This window comes from Diceros bicornis, chromosome 1, assembly GCF_020826845.1.
Source record: "Diceros bicornis minor isolate mBicDic1 chromosome 1, mDicBic1.mat.cur, whole genome shotgun sequence".
NCBI classification, from domain to species: domain Eukaryota; kingdom Metazoa; phylum Chordata; class Mammalia; order Perissodactyla; family Rhinocerotidae; genus Diceros; species Diceros bicornis.
In genome coordinates this window covers 56,647,791-56,667,541 of record NC_080740.1, presented here as the reverse complement: position 1 = coordinate 56,667,541, position 19,751 = coordinate 56,647,791, and the positions used below count along the sequence as shown (strand labels likewise).

Here is a 19,751-nt window from a genome sequence, read left to right as displayed (position 1 = left end):
ACATCCTTGCCAACATTTGGTATTGTCAGACATTAATTTCAGGCATTCTAGTGGGTGTACTGTGGTGGATGTATTTCATTTTAGTTTGCTTTTCTCTGATTACTAATATGGTTGAATATTATTTTATTTTAATTTTTTTTTTTTTTAATTTTATTTATTTTTATTTTTTCCCCCCAAAGCCCCAGTAGATAGTTGTATGTCATAGCTGCACACCCTTCTAGTTGCTGTATGTGGGACTCGGCCTCAGGATGGATGGAGAAGTGGTGCCTCGATGCGCACCCGGGATCCGAACCCGGGCCACCAGCATCGCAGCTCGCACACTTAACCACCAAGCCACAGGGCCGGCCGTGGTTGAATATTATTCATACTTTTTTTTTTTTTTGTGAGGAAGACTAGCCCTGAGCTAACATCCAATGCCAATCATCCTCTTTTTGCTAAGGAAGACTGGCCATGGGCTAACGTCTGTGCCCATCTTCCTGAACTTTATATGGGATGCCACCACAGCATGGCTGGACAAGTGATGCGTCGGTGTGTGCCCAGGATCCGAACCTGCGAACCCCAGGCCGCCAAAGTGGAGTGCGCGCACTTAACCGCTGCGCCACTGGGCTGCCCCCTATTATTCATACATTTATTGGCCATTTGGATTTCCTCTTATGTGTAGACCCTAAAAAAAAAAAAAAAAAAAAAAAGGTTTTTTGTGTGTAATTTAATATTGGATTGTCTGTTTTTAAAAAATTTTTAATTTTAGGAGTTCTTTATATCATATGGATAATAGTCCTTTCTGGGTTGAATGCTTTGTAATTAACTTTTCCAGTTCTTTGGCTTGAGTTTTCACTCTTTTTATGGTGTCAAATATAATGTAGATGAATTTATCAATCCTTTCCCTATGGTGAGAGAGTCTGTGTTTGAAGAATCATGAAAACATTCTCCTATATTATCTTTTATTTTTAAAGCTTGTTTTAAAATATTTTTATTGTGAAATATTCATATAGAAAAATGCCCAAAACGAAGATATACACAGCTCAATAATTTAATACTAAGCAAACATCCATGTAACCACCACTCAGATCAAGAAATAGAGCTCTATTTAGCACCCAGACAATCCACTCTTGCCCCTCCTCCCCAAAGAAACCACCACGACTTCTATGTTTAACCCCTTATGGGTCTTTTTTAAAAAAAATAGTGTTTCCACCTAAATATGTATCCCTAAACATGATGGCTTTAGTTTTGCTTTTTTTTGAGAAAAACTGTCACATTTAGTTTCAAATTTTAAAAAAGATAGGGAGTTGATTTTTATTTTTAAATTTTTATTTATTTATTTTTTTGAGGAAGATCACTCTTGAGCTAACATCCGATGCCAATCCTCCTCTTTTTGCTGAGGAAGATTGGCCCTGAGCTAACACCCGTGCCCATCTTCCTCTACTTTATATGGGACGCCGCCACAGCATGGCTTGACAAGCGGTGCATCGGAGCGTGCCCGGGATCTGAATCTGTGAACCCCGGGCCACCGCAGCGGAGCACGCGACTTAACTGCTACGCCACTGGGCTGGCCCTATTTTTAAATTTTCTGAAGTATAAAATACATATGCAGAAGTGTACAAATCATAAGACAGCTGGATGAATTGTCCCTAGTGAATATACCCATGCAACCACCTCCTAGGTTAAGATACAGAATATTCTGTCATGACCCCTCTCCCAATCACTGACTTCTTCCTTCCCCAAAGAGGCTTTCCTCCTTAACCACAATCCTGACTTCTAAAACCATAGTTTAGTTTTCCTTACTTTTGAAATTTATTTAAAATGAAATCATACAGTATGCCTTTGTGTCTGGCTTCTTTTTATTGTTTTTTGTGAGCAAGATCAGCCCTGAGCTAACATCCAATGCCAATCTTTTTGCTGAGGAAGGTTGGCCCTGGGCTAACATCTGTGCCCATCTTCCTCTACTTTATATGGGACACTGCCACAGTATGGCTTAACATCGGTGTGTACCTGGGATCTGAACCGGCGAACCCTGAGTCGCCAAAGTGGTACGCGTGCACTTAACCACTGTGCCACCGGGCCGGCCTCTGGCTTCTTTTATTTAAATTATTTTTGTGTGATTCGTCATGTTGCTGCTTGTAGCTGTAGTTTGTTCCTATTCATTGTTGTACAGTATTATATGGTATGAATATATCAGAACTTATCATTCATTATTCTATCATTGATAGCTACTTGAGTTTCCATTTTTTGCCATTATGAAAAATGCAGATATTTACATTTTGTACATGTCTTTTAATGCCTATGTACACACATTTCTGTTGAATCACAATGATGAAGTTTAGGGTATGTGTATATTAAACTAGGCTGAATATATCTATATACATATTCATATATATATATATACTTTTAATGATTTAAAGAAGTTTAACCTCTCTGTGTTCTTACGTTTTACGTATGTTTGCAGTAAACAGCATTTAGCTGCATTAAAAAATTCAGTTTGACATTTTTTTCTTTTTAATTGAAGAGTTAATATATTTAACATTGATTCTTTTTTTTTTTCTTGTGAGGAAGATCGGCCCTGAGCTAACATCTGCCAATCCTCCTCTTTTTTTGCTGAGGAAGACTGGCCCTGGGCTAACATCCATGCCCATCTTCCTCCACTTTATATGGAACGCTGCCACAGCATGGCTTGACAAGTGGTGCATCAGTGCGCGCCCGGGATCCGAACCGGTGAACCCCGGGCCGCCGCAGCGGAGCAAGTGCACTTAACCGCTTGCGCCACCGGGCCGGCTCCGATTCTTTTTTTTTTTTTTTGTGAGGAAGATTAGCCCAGAGCTAACATCCGATGGCACTCCTCCTTTCTTTTTTTGCTGAGGAAGATTGGCCCTAGGCTAACATCCATGCCCACCTTCCTCTACTTTATATGGGATGCCACCACAGCATGGCTTGACAAGCGGTGTGTCGGTCCACGCTTGGGATCCGAACGTGCGAACACTGGGCCACCGAAGTGGAGAGCGAGAACCTAACCCTGATGCCACCGGGCCAGCCCCTAACATTGATTCTAATTACTCATAAATTTGGATTCATTTCTGCTAATTTTTTACTATTTCTCCAGCTTTTAAAATTTCTTAGCCATTTTTTTATTAAGTTCTTCCCATTCCATTTTATCCCCTCTAATAAACTAGAATTTATACATACCGTTTTATTTAATTTTAGTGATTACATAGAAATTTTGACATGCATATTTAACTCAACAAATTATAAACTTCCTATATTTAGCCTCCTCCTAAACAACACAAAGCCTTATAATACTTTAACTCCATTCACCCTTTCCCAATATATGTCAAATTGTTCAGTAATAGTAGAATTTAGACATTATTGCTATTATTTTGGACAGCCAGTGTTTGTTTAGATTTACAGCATGTTTACAATTTTCTTTGGTCACCATTACTTCTTGCATTTGGATCTTCCTTCGGGGATTACTTTTCTTTTTCCATATGTACATCCTTTGGCATTTCCTTTAATGAACATCTATTGGTAGTAAATTCTTATTTTTTAAAATCTGAATTTTATCTGATTTTTAAAATCTTATATTGTTTATCTGAAAATGTTTCTATTTTGCTCTCATCCTTAAAATGTAGTTTCACTGGATATAGAATTTGGTGTTGATGACAATTTTTTCTTAACATTTTGAGGATATATTCCAATGTCTTCTGGCTTCCACTGTTGCTGTTGAAAGGTCAGCTGTAAGCTGAATTGCCATTTCTTTGAATATTAATCTGTCTTTTCTTGCTGCCTAATTTTGAGATCCTCTCTTTCTCTGATGTCCTGAACTTTCACTATGAGGTGACTAAGTGTGGATTTCATTTTATTTTTTCAGCATGGCAATTTCTGGTCTTCCAGAATTTAGGATATTTATTATCAATTCTGGAAAGTATTCAGCCATTATTTCTTTGAATATTGCCTTTCCTCCATTCTCTCTATTATTTCCTTCTTGAATTCTAATTAGATATTTGTTTGAATCTTCTTACCCTATCTTCCATGCATCTCAACCTCTCATATTTTCCATTTCCTTGTCTCTCTGTGTTGTATTGTACAAATTCTTCAGATGATCTTTCAGTTAACTAATTCTCCCTTCAGCTGTGAAATGTGATGGTTACCTGTCCTTTGGGTTTCTAATTTCAATTATTGTATTCTTTACTTATGTAGGTTCATTTGGCTTTTTTTCAAATCTGCCTGGTCAATTTTGATGTTCTGTTATTACCTTGTTATCTTTATTTCCACTAATTCCTTCAAAAATATTGAACATACTAAAGGAAAAACTGTTTTTCTATTCACAACACTTCTGATATGAAACGTGTGGGTTTTCCACACCAAACAATTCTCTAATTCTCTGTGGACACCAACTAGGTGTCCTACAATTTAATTCAATTCTGACACTAACTACCTGGAGTTAGTGCAGACCCCATAGGTTAAAGGCTCAGTCTCAGAAGACTGCCCCCCAATTCAGATACCAATCGCAAGTAGTGGGTCCCCAGGTTACCCACACTTCTATTACTTGGCTACAAATCGGGGGTTCCTATGACTCTCTCTTCAGGTTCGATAATTTTCTATAATGGCTCACAGAATCCAAGTAAACACTTTACTTTCTATTACCAGTTTATTATAAAGGATATTATAAAGGATACAAATGAACAGCCAGATGAAGAGGTACATAGGGTGAGGTCTGGAAGGGTCCTAAGCGCAAGAGCTTCTGTCCCTGAGGAGTTTGGAGTGTATCACTGTCCCAGCTCATGGATGCATTCACCAACCCAGAAGCTCATCTTGTTGTTCAAGAGTTTTTATTGAGCCTACTCTCCAGCTCCCCTCCCCTCACCAGAGGTCAAGGGTGGGGCTGAAAGTTCCAATCCTCTAACCATTTGGTTTTTCTGGGGATCAGCCCCATCCTACGCTATCTAGGGGCCCCACCCTAAATCACCTCATTAGCATAAACTAAGGCTTGATGGAAAGGGGCTTGTTATGAATAACAAAACACACTCCTCTTACCCCTATTGCTCAGGAAATTACAACGGTTTTAGGAGCTCTGTGCCAGGAACTGTGGACAAAGACCAAATACATATTTCTTATTGTATCAGAATATCACAAATACACAGTCATGCATCACTTAATGACAAGGATACGTTGTGAGAATTGTGAGGTGATTTTGTCATTGTGCGAACGTCACAGAGTGTACTTATACAAACCTAGATGGTATGGCCTACCACACACCGAGGCTATATGGTACTAATCTCATGGGACCACTGTTGTACATGTGGTCCCTCATTGACTATAACATTGTTATGCGGGGCATGACTGTATTCTGTATCTCGTAACTAGAATACTTGCAGTCATTGCAGGTACTATTCTGAAGTTCATTATTTCCTTATGTTTTTATTGATATTTTATTACAAGGTCATATTTTTTAGAACCTTACCTCTAGAATTTCCAGAGAAGATTTACTTTTGCTTATACCAGGTGTCTGGGTCACTAAAGTATCACCTTTCTAATTTTCAGCTCAGGGTTCTCTGGGTCACACAGGTAGTGTGAAATTTTGGCCCCCCACAATATGCTTACAGACTTGTTTAGGAATTCTCAGAGGAGAGTTTTTTCTCTTTTTCTACTCCATCCACAGTTAAGGTAGAGACAGTCAGATATCCTTATCCCTTCCCTCTATAGGTCAGGTTTTTTCTTGTTCTCCCACTGAGGATGTAGCCCTTCAGGGATCTTAGTTTTGGGGAGGTTGCCAATGTGATATATGGGCAAGATGTCCAGGGGCCAGAGAAAAGGGACGCCTTATTCAACCTAGATGAGGTCATACAGGCTGCCCACCCAGATAAAGTGACACTTAGGACACTTAAACTGAACTTACACTTATGGAACAATAAGTGGGAGTCTGCCATGCCATCGGCATATTTACACTGTCTTCATCACAAGGCAGGAATCATGTCTAGTGTGTTCACTGCTGTGTTTCCAGCACTTAGCACAGTACCTGGCACATACTAGGTACTCAATAAATATTTTTAAGTCTATGAATGAGTAAGAAGTATCACAGTATTCCAGGTGGGGGAAAACAATACATATAAAGCAAACAAGAAGAAAAAAAATAGCAAAACCTTATTAAAAAACAACAAATTTGGTTAAACTAAGGGCCATTTCTCTTTTCAACAAGTGTTTTTACAGTACTTGTTTTTGGTAAGATTTAGGATACAGACAGTGCCATACTCTAATAGGGATAATAAGATACAGACATAATAACTACAACACTTCTCCCCGTGCACACAGATTGGCTTCTCTCTCACTATGAAAGCCTAAAATAAGGGTGTGAGCCTTTATGCTTCAGAGCTTCTCTGCTGATGAGCTTGAGGATTGATAAAATACTAAATGCTTCTGCAAATCATTATACCCTTGTCTTTAGTGGAAAACAGCAGTTGAGTATAAATGTTTGGCAAAAATATGGTTGTAGTTAGATTGCAATCTGCAAATATTCGGGCTGTCACTTTGCCACAGATGTGGTCCTAATGAAAAGTGTTTGAGAAGGAGCCTAGTTAGTCAAATGGTAGGAAGGCCCAAAAGCGTAAGGCCTCTAAGGAAGAGGTAGGGTATGCAGAACAGCGAGACCCTCCTACCTGGATTTCTGGCTAAAGTGGCAGCAGAAAGTCCATGGATTTGTGAAGATCATAATCTCATCGAATCTCTGAGCACTTTTATTTTTCCCTTTACATGGATATAGGAAGAGGGAAGACGAGAAAGGGATATCTATCCTTTTTTAAAAAAAAAAACAACAAAAGTTCTGATTGTGGAAAAAATATCTAGTTGACTATAGGAATTTAATCAAGAAGCCAAAACAACTTAGTCTTATAGCTGATGATCTCATTGGCTTATATTATTGTCATACACTGAATTCCAAGTTATCAGGCCAAAAATGTGGACTTGGCAAAGATGAGAGTTACTGTCAATTGTTCCAGCTCCCCAAACTGGATGGCACCAGTGGCTGTGTGAGTGAATATAGAAGCTAACTTTGTTAGCAACATTATGCTAACTTTGGTTCTATTCCAAACCATTCTATTCCAGAGATATGTAAGATGAAGCTTTTTCAGGGCAGAGATCATGATTATATCCCTTAATACAGTGCCTGGCCCATAATAGTTGCTCAAGAAATACGTGTTGAATAAATAAATGGCACAAAAGTTACTTGGGGTTGCTAAGATCAGAACAGTATTTGCCATTATTTTGGATGGCGTGGGATTTGTACACCCTGGAACAGTTTCTTCTCTTTGCAGCTAGTAATATTTTTCTGTTTATGAAGAACATGCATTCTAGCACATTGGTACAACAGTCCTGGGGAAAGTGGCACAGACAGATTTCCACTGCATTCCTCAGAAAAGCGGGCAATACCATTCGCTAATGGTAAGTTGCTTCTTTATCACACGATTTTAACTTTGTTGGGTTTTTAGTCCTTTCTTTTTTCCCAGTAGAGATGAATACTTCAGGAAAGAGAAAGTTAATTAGCCGAGTTTGATTGAATTTGATAGGATTTTACTGCTCTGCGGGAGTCAGAGTAGCTACAACATCATCTCCCCTGCAGGCGTTTTTCCCACACACAGAACTGCATATGTTGTCCCATCCTTATCTACACTTATGTCTTAGTCTATAAGTGGGCAGTGTAAACATGCTTCTAATTAGGGAGGAGGTGTGCTTATATTTATCATAATTCAGAAGGTTCAGAAGATCTTAAAAACAGCACCAAGAGTTTGGGGGTTCTTGGTGGTTCTTGGTTTTCATTTAAAAATAAATGGGCAAGTATTTAGCAACTTCTGCCAAGAAAAGTTTCCATATGGGGCCTCATCCTTGGCAATAAAAACCCAGATATAGCGGCAAAACATTTCCAGAAACTTCTTTAGGCCTCTGAAAGCTGTATAGGAGGGCACAACACTTTTATGCATACCAATTTATTTTAGTATTATTTTTCCTATCTTACCAATGGAGACTCTAAGGTGCATTTAGGTTAAGTACCTTGACCAGAGTCACATGTCTACTAAGCAACAGGGCTAGAACTGAAATACAAGTTTTCTTATTATAAGTTCAATGTTCTTATTCCAAGTCCAACATTGATGAGTATTGAATGTTGTGTCTTTTTTACTTTCTAAGTGATAGGATTGGTGGCGATGGGATATGTCTTTTTGGCTCTTGCTGGCTACCGTGACTCCAGTTTCTTATGAACATTGTATTAAAAAAGATAATAGCAGCCTTGACGGAACAAAAGTTAATCCATTTGTTAGTACTCAAATAGCCTTAGTCAGAGATGAGATCAGTAAGGGTGAGGAGGACACTTGAATAATGAAAGTTTCCTTATTGATGGCATAAGAGATGGGCTCAACATCATGCTACATCTGGAAGAGCTGAATTTAATCAAACTAATTTACGTTGGTGGTGGTGGGGGAGAAGTCTATTTGCATTCTCTGTGAATAATAAGGGCATCAATTGTAAAGTGACTACAGAGACAGCTACTCCCTGACCTCAAGTCACATCCCAGTGACACTAGTGACCCTGGGGAGGCAGACATGCTGAAGTCCTCCCTGGCATCTAGGACATGGTCTGGGGTTGTAGCAAATATATACTCCTTTTTTTTTTTTTTTGTGAGGAAGATCAGCCCTGAGCTAACATCCATGCTAATCTTCCTCTTTTTGCTGAGGAAGACAGGCTCTGAGCTAACATCTATTGCCAATCCTCCTTCTTTTTCTCCCCGCCCCCCAAAGCCCCAGTAGATAGTTGTATGTCACAGTTGCACATTCTTCTAGTTGCTGTATGTGGGACGTGGCCTCAGCATGGCTGGAGAAGCGGTGCGTCAGTGCACGCCCAGGATCTGAACCCCGGCCGCCAGCAGCGGAGCGCGAGCACTTGACCTCAGTGCTAAGCCACGGGGCTGGCCCAATATATACTCCTTTTACAGTGATTTGACTCATGACTTTACTTCTGTGAGGCATAAAGCCTCTGCTAAGTTGGGTAAAATGTTTGTTTCCCTGGGCTATAAAAGTCATCTTGCAAAGAAATAAGTACAAAATCTCACCTTAAGTAATAACTTCCTGGTAGGCCTCACTTCCAGAAGTCTTAGAAATACACCAATCACTTCTGATCCTGGCCAAATAGCTATTTGAAATGCTATTTTGACACTAGTTATATATTAAAACGTGACCTCTACATCTATAGGTAAAGCATTTTAGGAAAAAGGAAGAAAAAGTGATGTAATTTTGGGTATTCTCTTAGTGACTGCCAAGCGTAGAAATTCTATTGTTACAAGATGTTAAATTGGAAGTTACATTTTCAGCCAGATAATTCTTTGTTGCGGGGAGGGCTGTACTGTGCATTGTAAGATGTGTAGCGGCATCCTTGACCTCTACCCGCTGGATGCCAATAGCATCTCCCTAGTTTGACAACCAAAAATGTCTCCAGACATGGCCATAAAAATCATCTCCGGTTGAGAACTATGATTTTAACTGAAGCACCAAGATATTACAAAAAAAACCCAACTCCCCCCACCCCCTCCAAAAAAACACTGAAGTGAGTTCTGAAATGGACTCCCCCCTACAAATGAGAGAATTTAGACAAAATCAGGTAGATAATTCTGAACAGTCACAACAAGTTATAAAAGGTCAAGTGAGAATTATTGAGGAGTATTTCTTTGGAGACCGTTGCTGGTATGCTGTGATTCTTACCATAGCTGCCTGCCTGCCTCTTACCTCAAGCTGAGAAGGACCTTCAATGGAACTACTCAAAGTACTTGAGATGTGTTTCTTGCAGTGAGAGGGGCACAGTGGACCCGTGTCTAACTCCTACCTGGAAAATATAGAAGAAAAGAGAAGGGCTGACAGCTGTTTTGGCAGCAGTGCAGAGGAATGCTGAAGCTGTACTGGGATTGGCCTGTACTTCCAAGTTTGTTTGCGCAAGAAGAGCGTGAGAGCTTCGTGTCGTCCAGGTGTGGACCACAAAGAGCTGCCACTAGCCTAAACAGCACCATCAGAAAAATGTCTGATGGTGCTGAAGAAAGCTCTGCTTCATCCAGACACTTAGTTTCATCTACTGGAAAATTGTCACACTAATTTAGTTCGGACAAAACACTTTACTGCCACCTGCTGGAAAACTGTCAAAATAAATATACAAATCTACAAGGAGGATGATGTGAATGGCACTCCCTAGGGTATGGAGCGCACAACCTTGCACAACAATATGGGGTGGCACCAGGGCCACTTGCAAATGGGCCAGTGTGAGAGCTATCTTAGATCCTATCTGACAGGGCCCTTACAGAGAACAACAGGTTTGCACAGACAAGAAGTTGGAGGTGGGCCACCAGATTCCTAGGTGCCAAAAGAGGGAGGAAAGAACTGCTAGAATAGAGTGCTTTTGCTCAGATTAAGGGAACTATGGGTGGGAAACCACCAGAGAATGGGGATGGTGGTGGTTTCTGAAGTAACCATAAAAGTATCCATCAGAAAAAAAGGCAGCTTTAAACATCTACCAGGCCCAGAGTGTTAAACCATCACATGAAAGTAAAAGTTAAGAACTTTCTTGCTCCCCTTTCTTTTCCTCTTTCTCCCTCTCTTTGCCCCTGGTTGGTAAGGTGGGAGAGAACAAGAAAGACCAGGCACGATGCCTCTCCAGGCAAGCAGTGAGCCAGCTGTCCCCAGCTGGAGAAGAAGGGAAAGTTTCACTCTCTGTGACTCAATGACCACAGGACTTTCTATTCCTAAGGGGGACCACAGAACTCATGGAACCTGCCTGAATCAGGTATATGACAGATCTGCACCCACTGCACAGGACTAAAGGGATGACAAAAGATGTGTAGCGTTGTTTTTGTTTTTAAAATTATACCCCTGAATTCTGCATGTTGAACATACTAGTTACATATTATAAAGTAGGATTTGGAAAAGATATCTTCCAAGCACATTTTCTTGAGTTTTACAGGAGAAAATGGTCATTAAATCAACTCATTTGTTTTTTGAGAGTCCATACTTTGGGAGTAGGGTGCATAAATGCAAAGGAGTCTCTGTCCTCAGGAAGCTTAGTCTTGAGTTTCATACTCAGAGTAATGTACCTATCACAGTCAATTATGTCAACAAGAGCCTGTGTTGCATAGGCAGGGCAGGTTCAGGAGGGTCTTTACTCTAATGATTTACTCTCAAGATTTTTACTAGCTTATGATCACACTTTAGAAGCAATCATGTTGCCCCTGTTCTTCAAGCATGGAATCACAGGTAAAGCTTCCATTTAAGATGTTTAAAGAGAGATGCAAGGCTGACTGCATAGGCTGCATCTTGATTGGGCTTCTATGAAACCAGGGTCTGTGTGGTCCTCAGTTTGGCAGATCCAAAAACTTATATTTCACTTTACTCAAACTTAATCAGGCTCTGAGAAGTTAATTTGGATAAAACAACTTTATAATTCAACCCAATGAACAGAAGCTGATTTATAAACTATGATGTGTATTTATTAATTGAGAAAGACTGTATAGCTAGTATAACTAGTACTAGTCATGTGCCTTGGACAATGACTTCTTACTGGGTGTGTTGATTTACTCGAGACCCCTCGAATGATGGGAAGGCTACTTGATGAGTATGGAATCAGAACACGGGTCTTTGTATGTTCTTCAAGGATATCCAGAATTTCAGTTTGCTAGGATATAAACTCAATAAAGGCAGGGATCTTATTTGTTGATGTAGAACATAGTAAGCATTCAATAAGTATTTGTTGAGTGACTGACTGAATCTGAATTAAGTTTTTTAACTGTTCTGATAACGGGTATTGGTCCTGGTCGTTAGAATCAGTAGCCTCTCTCCTGGATAAAAGTTGGAGCCCACCATGCATTCTTACTCAGATTCTGCTGGTTCTAGACTCTTTATGGACCCCACCCTTCTTTTATGACAGCATCAACTGGGCATGTGACACTTAGGTTACAGATGACTTATTTTACTTTCTGATGAAATTTGGGAGCCACTCTGGCCTCTTTAACACATTTACAGATCATCTTATAGGGTGACTTTTTTTTTTTTTTTTTTTTTTAAATCTTGTCCCAAGTTCTGTGAGGGTTTTTGTTTTACATTTTCCGGGTTACTGGTTTCCAGCTCAGGCAGGTAGGGGACAACCGAATTGTGCTGGTTTATATCTTTACAGACACCCAGAGTTCTTTACGCAGGTATGGATATACCCGCCGTCAAGGACTCCAAAGGCAGAACACGGCCTTTTACTCAATGGTAGATCTCAAAGCCCTTAAAAGACCAAAGCAGAGATTGGCTGAATATTCACACCTCTGGGAGCCGCAGGTCCGTCTGGGCGGCTATGCAAGTAGACTCCCTAGGCTCAGACAGCTCCTCATTCTCTCTGCTTCTGAAACTCGGGGTCTAGTACTGGAAGCTCCCTGTGAGCATGTAGCCTATCGACGTTCATATTCCTAGACGCTTTCGGCACCACAGGCATCTGTGTTCCCTCTTGCGTCTAGGTCATGTCCTTAGCTGAAGAGGAAGGTTGGGGGGCGGGGAGGGTCTCCGATCTAACCCCATCGCTGGGAATGGGGACGTGTCACTGCTTCGGCCTGCCGGGCGGTTTTCTGTTAAGGTCTCCGTGCTCCTCATCTGGATAAGGGCACCCGGGGTTTTCTGGCCTTCTGCAGGGGGCACAGCCCCCTCCGCAGAGTCCAGGAGAGACCTCGGTCTTCCGGCTTTCCTCCTACGTCCCCTCCCCAGTTTCCTCTATCTTCTTTCCAACCTCCCCAGACCGAACACCCTCAGACATCTCCCTCAGGCCCACGCCCGGCTTCTCGCACCCTAACTCAGGGGCCCAAATTTGTGGCGGCAGAAGCACCGCGGCTCTGAACACCACAGACCACAAACCTGAGGCCAGCGGGCCTGGGGGACCCCACCCGCGCGCGCGCGCGCTCGCCCCGTCCCCGCCCCCGCCCGCAGCCCGCCCCGCCCCCTCCCACGCACGTCACGTCCGGCCCGGCCCCCGTCCGCCCTCCGCCCTCCGCCCTCCTCCCGCTTGCCGTTAGGGAGGCTCTGCGCCTCAGCCGCTGCCACCGTCGCCGCTCCCGCCCGTCTTCCGCGTCTCCGCCGCCGCCACCGCCGGGGCCATCTGGGGGTCGCTTACCGGGCTGGCCCCGCGCCACAGCCGTCGCTTCAGCCTCCCTCCAGCGGCCGCCGCAGGAAGAGGCTCGCCGGCCGCGGAGCCTCTCGGGGCCTCAGTTCTCGCTCCCTTGCTGTCGCCGCGGGTCCTGGAGAAGCGGCCGCGGCCGGGGAACGGGGCGTCGCGGTTCCAACGGTAGGTGAACGGGCGGGTTCCCGTATCTGCGCATGCGCGGGTCTCCTGTCGCCGCGGCCCTCCCCCCTCTGCCGCCCCCCAGCGCCGTGTCCCACCCGCGCGGGGCTCAAGGGCGTTGCACAGTCGGGGTGCGGGAGATCCGGGCAGTGCCCTGCGGGTGGGGCATTCCGTAGAAAGGGCCCCCTTTCTGCTCGAGCAAGAGGAGATGAAGCCATGCCCCTGGCTCCTGGGGGGTGTGGCAGTCTTCGATTTTTCAGCCGCTGCAGTGCGCGTGTGTCTTCTCACCTTCTGGCTTCCCCAAAGTAGAAGGCACAGCAACCCACGCTTGTTTGCTAGCCTCCCCTGCACTCCGGACCTGCGCCACCTCCCTGCCCCCTTCCTTCATGCTGGGCAGTGAAGTTGATGCAGAAAAAAAAGTGTGGTTTATTCCGGGCTCAACTGCGCCCCTTTTTAAGATCACGTGAGATGAGTGGTTGCTGACTTCCTTAAATCGCTCAGCGAGTATGGCCAAAATTGGGCTGTTGGTGCACTGGGGACTTGTCTAGAATGCATTCTGCATAGGCCAGGCGGAGGGGTTACAGCGTTAAGTTTCAGATGAGGCGCCTGGTTTCCGAGATAAGGTTATAAGAAATTGAATCGGTTGGCACAGCTGCCCAGTGGGAAATTTGGTAAACTTTTGTTTGTAATCAATTAAAAATCAAACTGAGTTTTAGAAAGGCAGTTGCAGAATTTTATTCAATTCCCCGTAAAGCTGTCTAATCAATGAAAAAAGTACCTAAAGTTGGGCATTTACCTTACTTTCAGATTTCTGATCGTGTTAAAATGGCAACCAAAACCACAGTAATGCAGACTATGAACATTAAATAACTGGGATGCACTTAGTTTTAAAGGCACGTAAAAGGATGGTTTTGAATTATTGACTTTCTGGGTTAATGTGAGGCTTGTTTAGCTTTCCTTTTTGTAACCTTGCAATACTTGTTGGCCAGGGTTTCGCACATGTACTGTGCATTTAGTAAGTACTTGTTGAATGGATTGAATGAACTGGTCATTATTTGTATATCTATCAGAGCCCTTTCTTACTTTCTTAATCTGTGCTGCTTTTAAAATTGGGGTAGTATTTTCTCTAATTTAATTGTATCACCAGTTAGGGATCTGTGACAGCTTAAATACTTGGGAAGATACAGAAAGGCATATCACAGTGTCATAAAATTCTTCATTGGTTGTAGTAAGTGTTAGTGTGTTTTTTATTAGAATGCCATTGTTTTAGGACAGAGTAAATGGCTGAAAAGTATACATTGTGATTTGTCAGTTTTCCCCCACCAATAAAATGACAACTACGTTTATTATCATTTATGAATAACTTCAGTCTGTGCATGGCTCCCCCTTTGTTGTACACTAACTGTAATACTGTTGGAGAATATAATAGTATAAATTGCTGTAGCTATACTTTGAAAAAAATTGTGGTAAATATATTTCCATTTTAGCCATTTTTAAGTGTACAATTCAGTATTAAGTATATTCACAATGTTGTGCGACCATTATCACTATCCATTTCCAGAACTTTTTCATCATCCCAAACAAAACCTCTGTTTTTTGTTTGAGACAAACAATAATTCCGTATTCCCTCTTCCTTCCAGCTCCAGGTAACCTCTATTCTACTTTCTGTCTCTGTAATTTGCCTATTGTAGCTATTTCATATAGGTAGAATCATATAGCATTTGTCCTTTTGTATCTAGCTTATTTCATTTAGCATGTTTTCAAGGTTCGTCCATGTTGTACCATGTATCAAAATTTCCTTCCTTTTTAAGACTGAATAATATATTCCGTTTTGTGTATATATACAGCATTTTCTTTATCCATTCATCTGTTGATGGATATTTGGATTGTTTTCAACTTTTGGCTTTTGTGAATAATACTGCTATGAACATTGGTGTACAAGTAGCTGTTTGAGTTCCTGCTTTGAATTCTTTTTGGTATATGCCTAGTGGTGGAATTGCAGGATCATTTGGTAATTCTGTGTTTAACTTTTTTTTGTTGTTGTTGTGAGGAAGATCAACCCTGAGCTAACATCCATGCTAATCCTCCTCTTTTTGCTGAGGAAGACCGGCTCTGAGCTAACATCTATTGCCAGTCCTCCTCCTTTTTGTCCCCAAAGCCCCAGTAGATGGTTGTATGTCATAGTTGCACATCCTTCTAGCTGCTGTATGTGGGACGCAGCCTCAGCATGGCCAGAGAAGCAGTGCATTGGTGTCCCAGGATCTGAACCCGGGCCGCCAGTAGCAGAGCACACGCACTAAACCGCTAAGCCATGGGGCTGGTCCCTGTGTTTAACTTTTTGAGGAACATCCAAACTGTTTCCCAGGGCAGCCACACCATTTTACATTTCCATTAGCAATGCACAAGGATTCCAGTTTGTCCACATCCTCTCCAACAGTTGTTACTTCCCTTTTTTTGTTTGTTGGTTTATTTGTTTGATAATGGCCATCCTAATGGGGGTGAATGAGTGTCTCATTATGGTTTTGATTTACATGTGCCTAAGAGATAGTGATGTTGAACATCTTTTCATTTGTATGGCATCTTTGGAGAAATGTGTATTCAAGCCCTTTGCTGATTTTTGAATTGGTTTTTGTTTCTTTGTTGTTGAGTTAATTTTTTAAAAAGATTATTTAAAAATAACTTTTTAAGTTATTTTGTACATGGCTTAAATCTTTTATCTGAAAACCTTAGGTTCTTAAAATGGATAAAATGCTGAAATTTAAAAAATAGAAATAGAAAATTTCTTTTTTACAGAGGGATAAACAGCACAGAGACTGATTTTATATCTGGAAGAGTTTTCCAATTATTTAGTAAGTCACACTATATGTATATATTTTTTTTTTGCTGAGGAAGATTTGCCCTGAGCTAACATCTATTGCCAGTCTTCCTCTTTTTGCTTGAGGAAGATTTGCCGTGAGCTAGCATCTCTGCCAGTCTTCCTCGGTTTTATATGTGGGTCACTGCCACAGCATGTCTGAGGAGTGATGTAGGTCCCTGCCTGGGATCCGAACCCATGAACCCAGGCTGTGGAAGCCAAGCACACCAAACTTAACCACTAGACCACGGGGCTGGCCCCCAAGTCACACTATATTTAGATCTCGACTAGATATATATCAGTATCAAAAACTTCTTTCCATCACTTCAGTATTACAAAGGTGCACCCGTTAAAGGAAGACCCTATCCTCACCAGTGAGTAAGATTACTTCTGAACTTTTCTTTGTTTATAAAGTGTTTTGTTAACATGGCTAAGAGCAGAGGAGGGGTTTACTTGGAGAAAAAGGAAGTGTAGTATGTGCACATGAACTTGACCTGAGTCAGTGTTCCCCAAGTGAGGCAGTAGGCTGATATATGAGTAAGTTCTCTTTGGGGCCTCATGGAAGAGCCAAGTTGGATCAGAAATGGAAATAATGAAGGATATTTGGAATGAAATGTAATAAAGGCAGTTTTAGTGCACCAACTCATAATCAGGAGGTACATTAAATAGATATTAGTAATAATGATATTACAGAAGTAATTCATTATTAGATTGATTTAGTCATTCACCAGATATTTAATCTCCTTCTAAATGCCAGAGATACATTGAGGAGCAAAACCCAAGCAGTCACTTGGTGATGGTTGCATAACTCTGTAAATTTACTAAACACCATTGAATTGTACACTTGAAACGAGTGAATTTTATGGTGTGTGAATTGTAATAAATAGCTTTAATAAAGCTATGTATTTGTTTTTAAAACAACCCACCAGTGGACTTCAAGAGGCTTATACTCTCTTGGGAGAAACAGACATTAAACAAACACAGAAAGGAATATATAATAAAACTTATTTATATGTAGTAAAATAAATAAAAGGAATATATAATAAAAGAAATATAAAATAAAAAACACTGATGAATGTTTTGGAGCCAAGGAATGATATGCCCTGAGAGAAATTAACAGAGTAGATCATTAGATTGAGTGGGTTGAAGAAAGCCCCTCCAAGAATGGAACTTGAGTGAGAGCTGAAGATGAGTGGGAGGAAGCAGGAGAGAGTTTTAGGTAGATGAACCAGCATGTACAAAAGTCTTAGGGTGAGGAAAATACAGTGGGTTGACAAGATAATGTAATGAAATTTGCTGGATTTCTACTAGAGAAGGAAATATCCCAAATCTTTTCTGTCAGTTTATTACATAACTCTAGTGTATATTTTCTTTTTCTTGTGTATATGATATATAGTAATTCTTATCTCTGATTATAAACAGTTTTCAGAGATGTGTCTACTTTGTCCTGTTATTGCCCTTTTCAGGAATAGAACAACAGAAAAGTCGAATTGTTTATTTATTAAAATATTTATTTTTGCTTTCGTGTATCAAGCTGCTGTTCTATACATTGAAAAGGAAAAGTAAAAAAACTGAAAACCTCTTGTTGATTGACATAGTAGGTGCTTGATATTTTTGGGAGGAGGGCAGGGGAAGGTACTTTGTGGTCATAGTTGGAACAAACACCAGTCACAATGGATTAAAAATTTTGAAAGGCAAAGGATCAGATAAGATGAGAGAATTTTTATAGGAAAAGCAGACCATATTATGGTAATTGTAGAATCACTTTTGAAAATTATAATTTCAAAAGATATACTTTTTTCTGTTAAGGAGTATTCCAGTGTTTGAATAATGATTTTTGACTAGCATGTACAAAATATTTAAGTGTTTTATGATTGAATAATGATTTTTGACTAGCACGTACAAAAATTTAAGTGTTTTATGAATTACCTTCTGTGTGGCTTCATACATTTTAATGAAATTTTAAACAAAATTTTCAGTGATGACTGTAGTCATTATTGCCTGAAAGAGCATCCACCTAAAAAGACAGCAGCCTTATAGTTCTAGTCACTAGTTTCTTCAGCTATCTGAGATTTTTTTTTGTTCCTCTTCTGAGAAGGGAATGATAATCTGCCCTGCTTATCTCACAGGGATAGTTGTGAGGATTCAGTTGAATAGTGAACTGGAAAGTACACCTGAAGTGATAGCATCAGTTCACATACTGGGGATCTGCGATTGTTGAGTGTTCACAAATGGGGAAACAAAGATGAAGTCATATTTTTTGCTCTCCAAGTTCACAATGTAGTGGGGAAGATAGATACAAAAATAAGTATAATCAGTGCCTTTTTTGTTCATGTGCCAGCTTCCTTTTTTTTGGGGGGGGGGCCGGTTTTTCACAAGTCTGTGCAAAAAGAGAAATAAGGGACCCATTTGGCTAGAACAAGTTGTGGAATTAACCTCAATACCCCTTACCTGAAAAAATGAAGTGTGTTGTAGTTTTGTATTAATGAGCAATAAGAGATGATAAGCTAGTCTTTTTAAGACCTTACTCATTAGTCTGTGGTAGGCCCTGGGTATGCATGTTTTCAGTGGAGAAGAGGTGAAAGGTTACTAGAATAGAGGAGTCTTGAAGAGTCAGTATTTGTCAAAATTGAGAGTGTATGCACACATGTAACTGACTAGAATTTGTGTTCTCTATTATGCGTTTATGCTTTCTCAGATATTTTGTGTCACCTTCTAAATTGTAGTGCTTTTTTTTTTAAAAAAGGGTCAGTCATTGTGCTGATGCTTAGTGGAAAGAGCTAATTTAGTAGATAATCACTTTGACTTAATAGAAAATCATGCTAAATTAGTGGACCAGTGACATTAGAGTGCATGTGGGGGAAGGGAACCTGTTGGGAGCCGTCTTGTGCTAGCACATTACAGATTTACCCTTTAATCAAGGGACAGGCATTTAAAGTGTCACCTTTCCTCCTACTTTCATAAGTAGGATTAAACATCCCTCTACCACTCTTTCCTGTTTTTCATGTACTGACGTGTGAACCATGTAGAACTCTAGATCCGACTACTGACAGATATCTCAAGAGGTCATCCTTTGGGGAAGTTTCTTCATCTAATCTTGGAGACTAACTCCAGGTACCTCATGGTCTCCTTGGCTTTTTGAATCAGAATTATGGCTGGTTTCCAAGTAAATGTGAGAGGAAGTCTTTTGTCCTTGTAATAGTGCTCATTTTAATGTTCTGGTTTCTTAAGACTTAAATTGCTTTCATTAGAAGGATTTGTGGTTAGATCCAGAGCACATTCTAGCATTACCATTTACAAATTTTGAAGTTTAGCTGAGTGACTTGAGGCTCACAATTGAGGATTTTGTGCAGAGGAATTCAGGTTAGATTTTAGTATAGAGGAGATCAGTGAGGAGAATAGATGAAGGGACTTAGTCACAGGGGATTTTATCTTCCTCTGGTTTTATTACTTTTGCTTTGATTTGAATAGCTTGAAATCATGGTTGGAGGTTATAAAATAATTGATTGTGGCCATGAAACCCTTTTCAGAGTTGCTCAGAATTAGCCAGGCTATTTACTGATAGATTATCTCT

At 40.8% G+C, this 19,751-nt stretch overlaps 1 protein-coding gene across 9 annotated transcripts in view; it reads left to right on the top strand.

The window, feature by feature from the left end:
• Positions 1-13,067: 13,067 nt before the first annotated feature.
• The window catches only part of FAM13B (family with sequence similarity 13 member B), a 95,823-nt gene continuing 89,139 nt past the window's right edge, over positions 13,068-19,751 (top strand). For 4 of the 9 annotated variants that reach the window (XM_058540911.1, XM_058540921.1, XM_058540939.1 and 1 more), the window contains exon 1: positions 13,068-13,326. The gene's annotated coding sequence lies outside the window, so the exon portion shown is untranslated. The remainder of the gene's footprint in view (positions 13,327-19,751) is intronic. The other 5 variants (XM_058540949.1, XM_058540968.1, XM_058540930.1 and 2 more) reach the window with 3 other exon arrangements.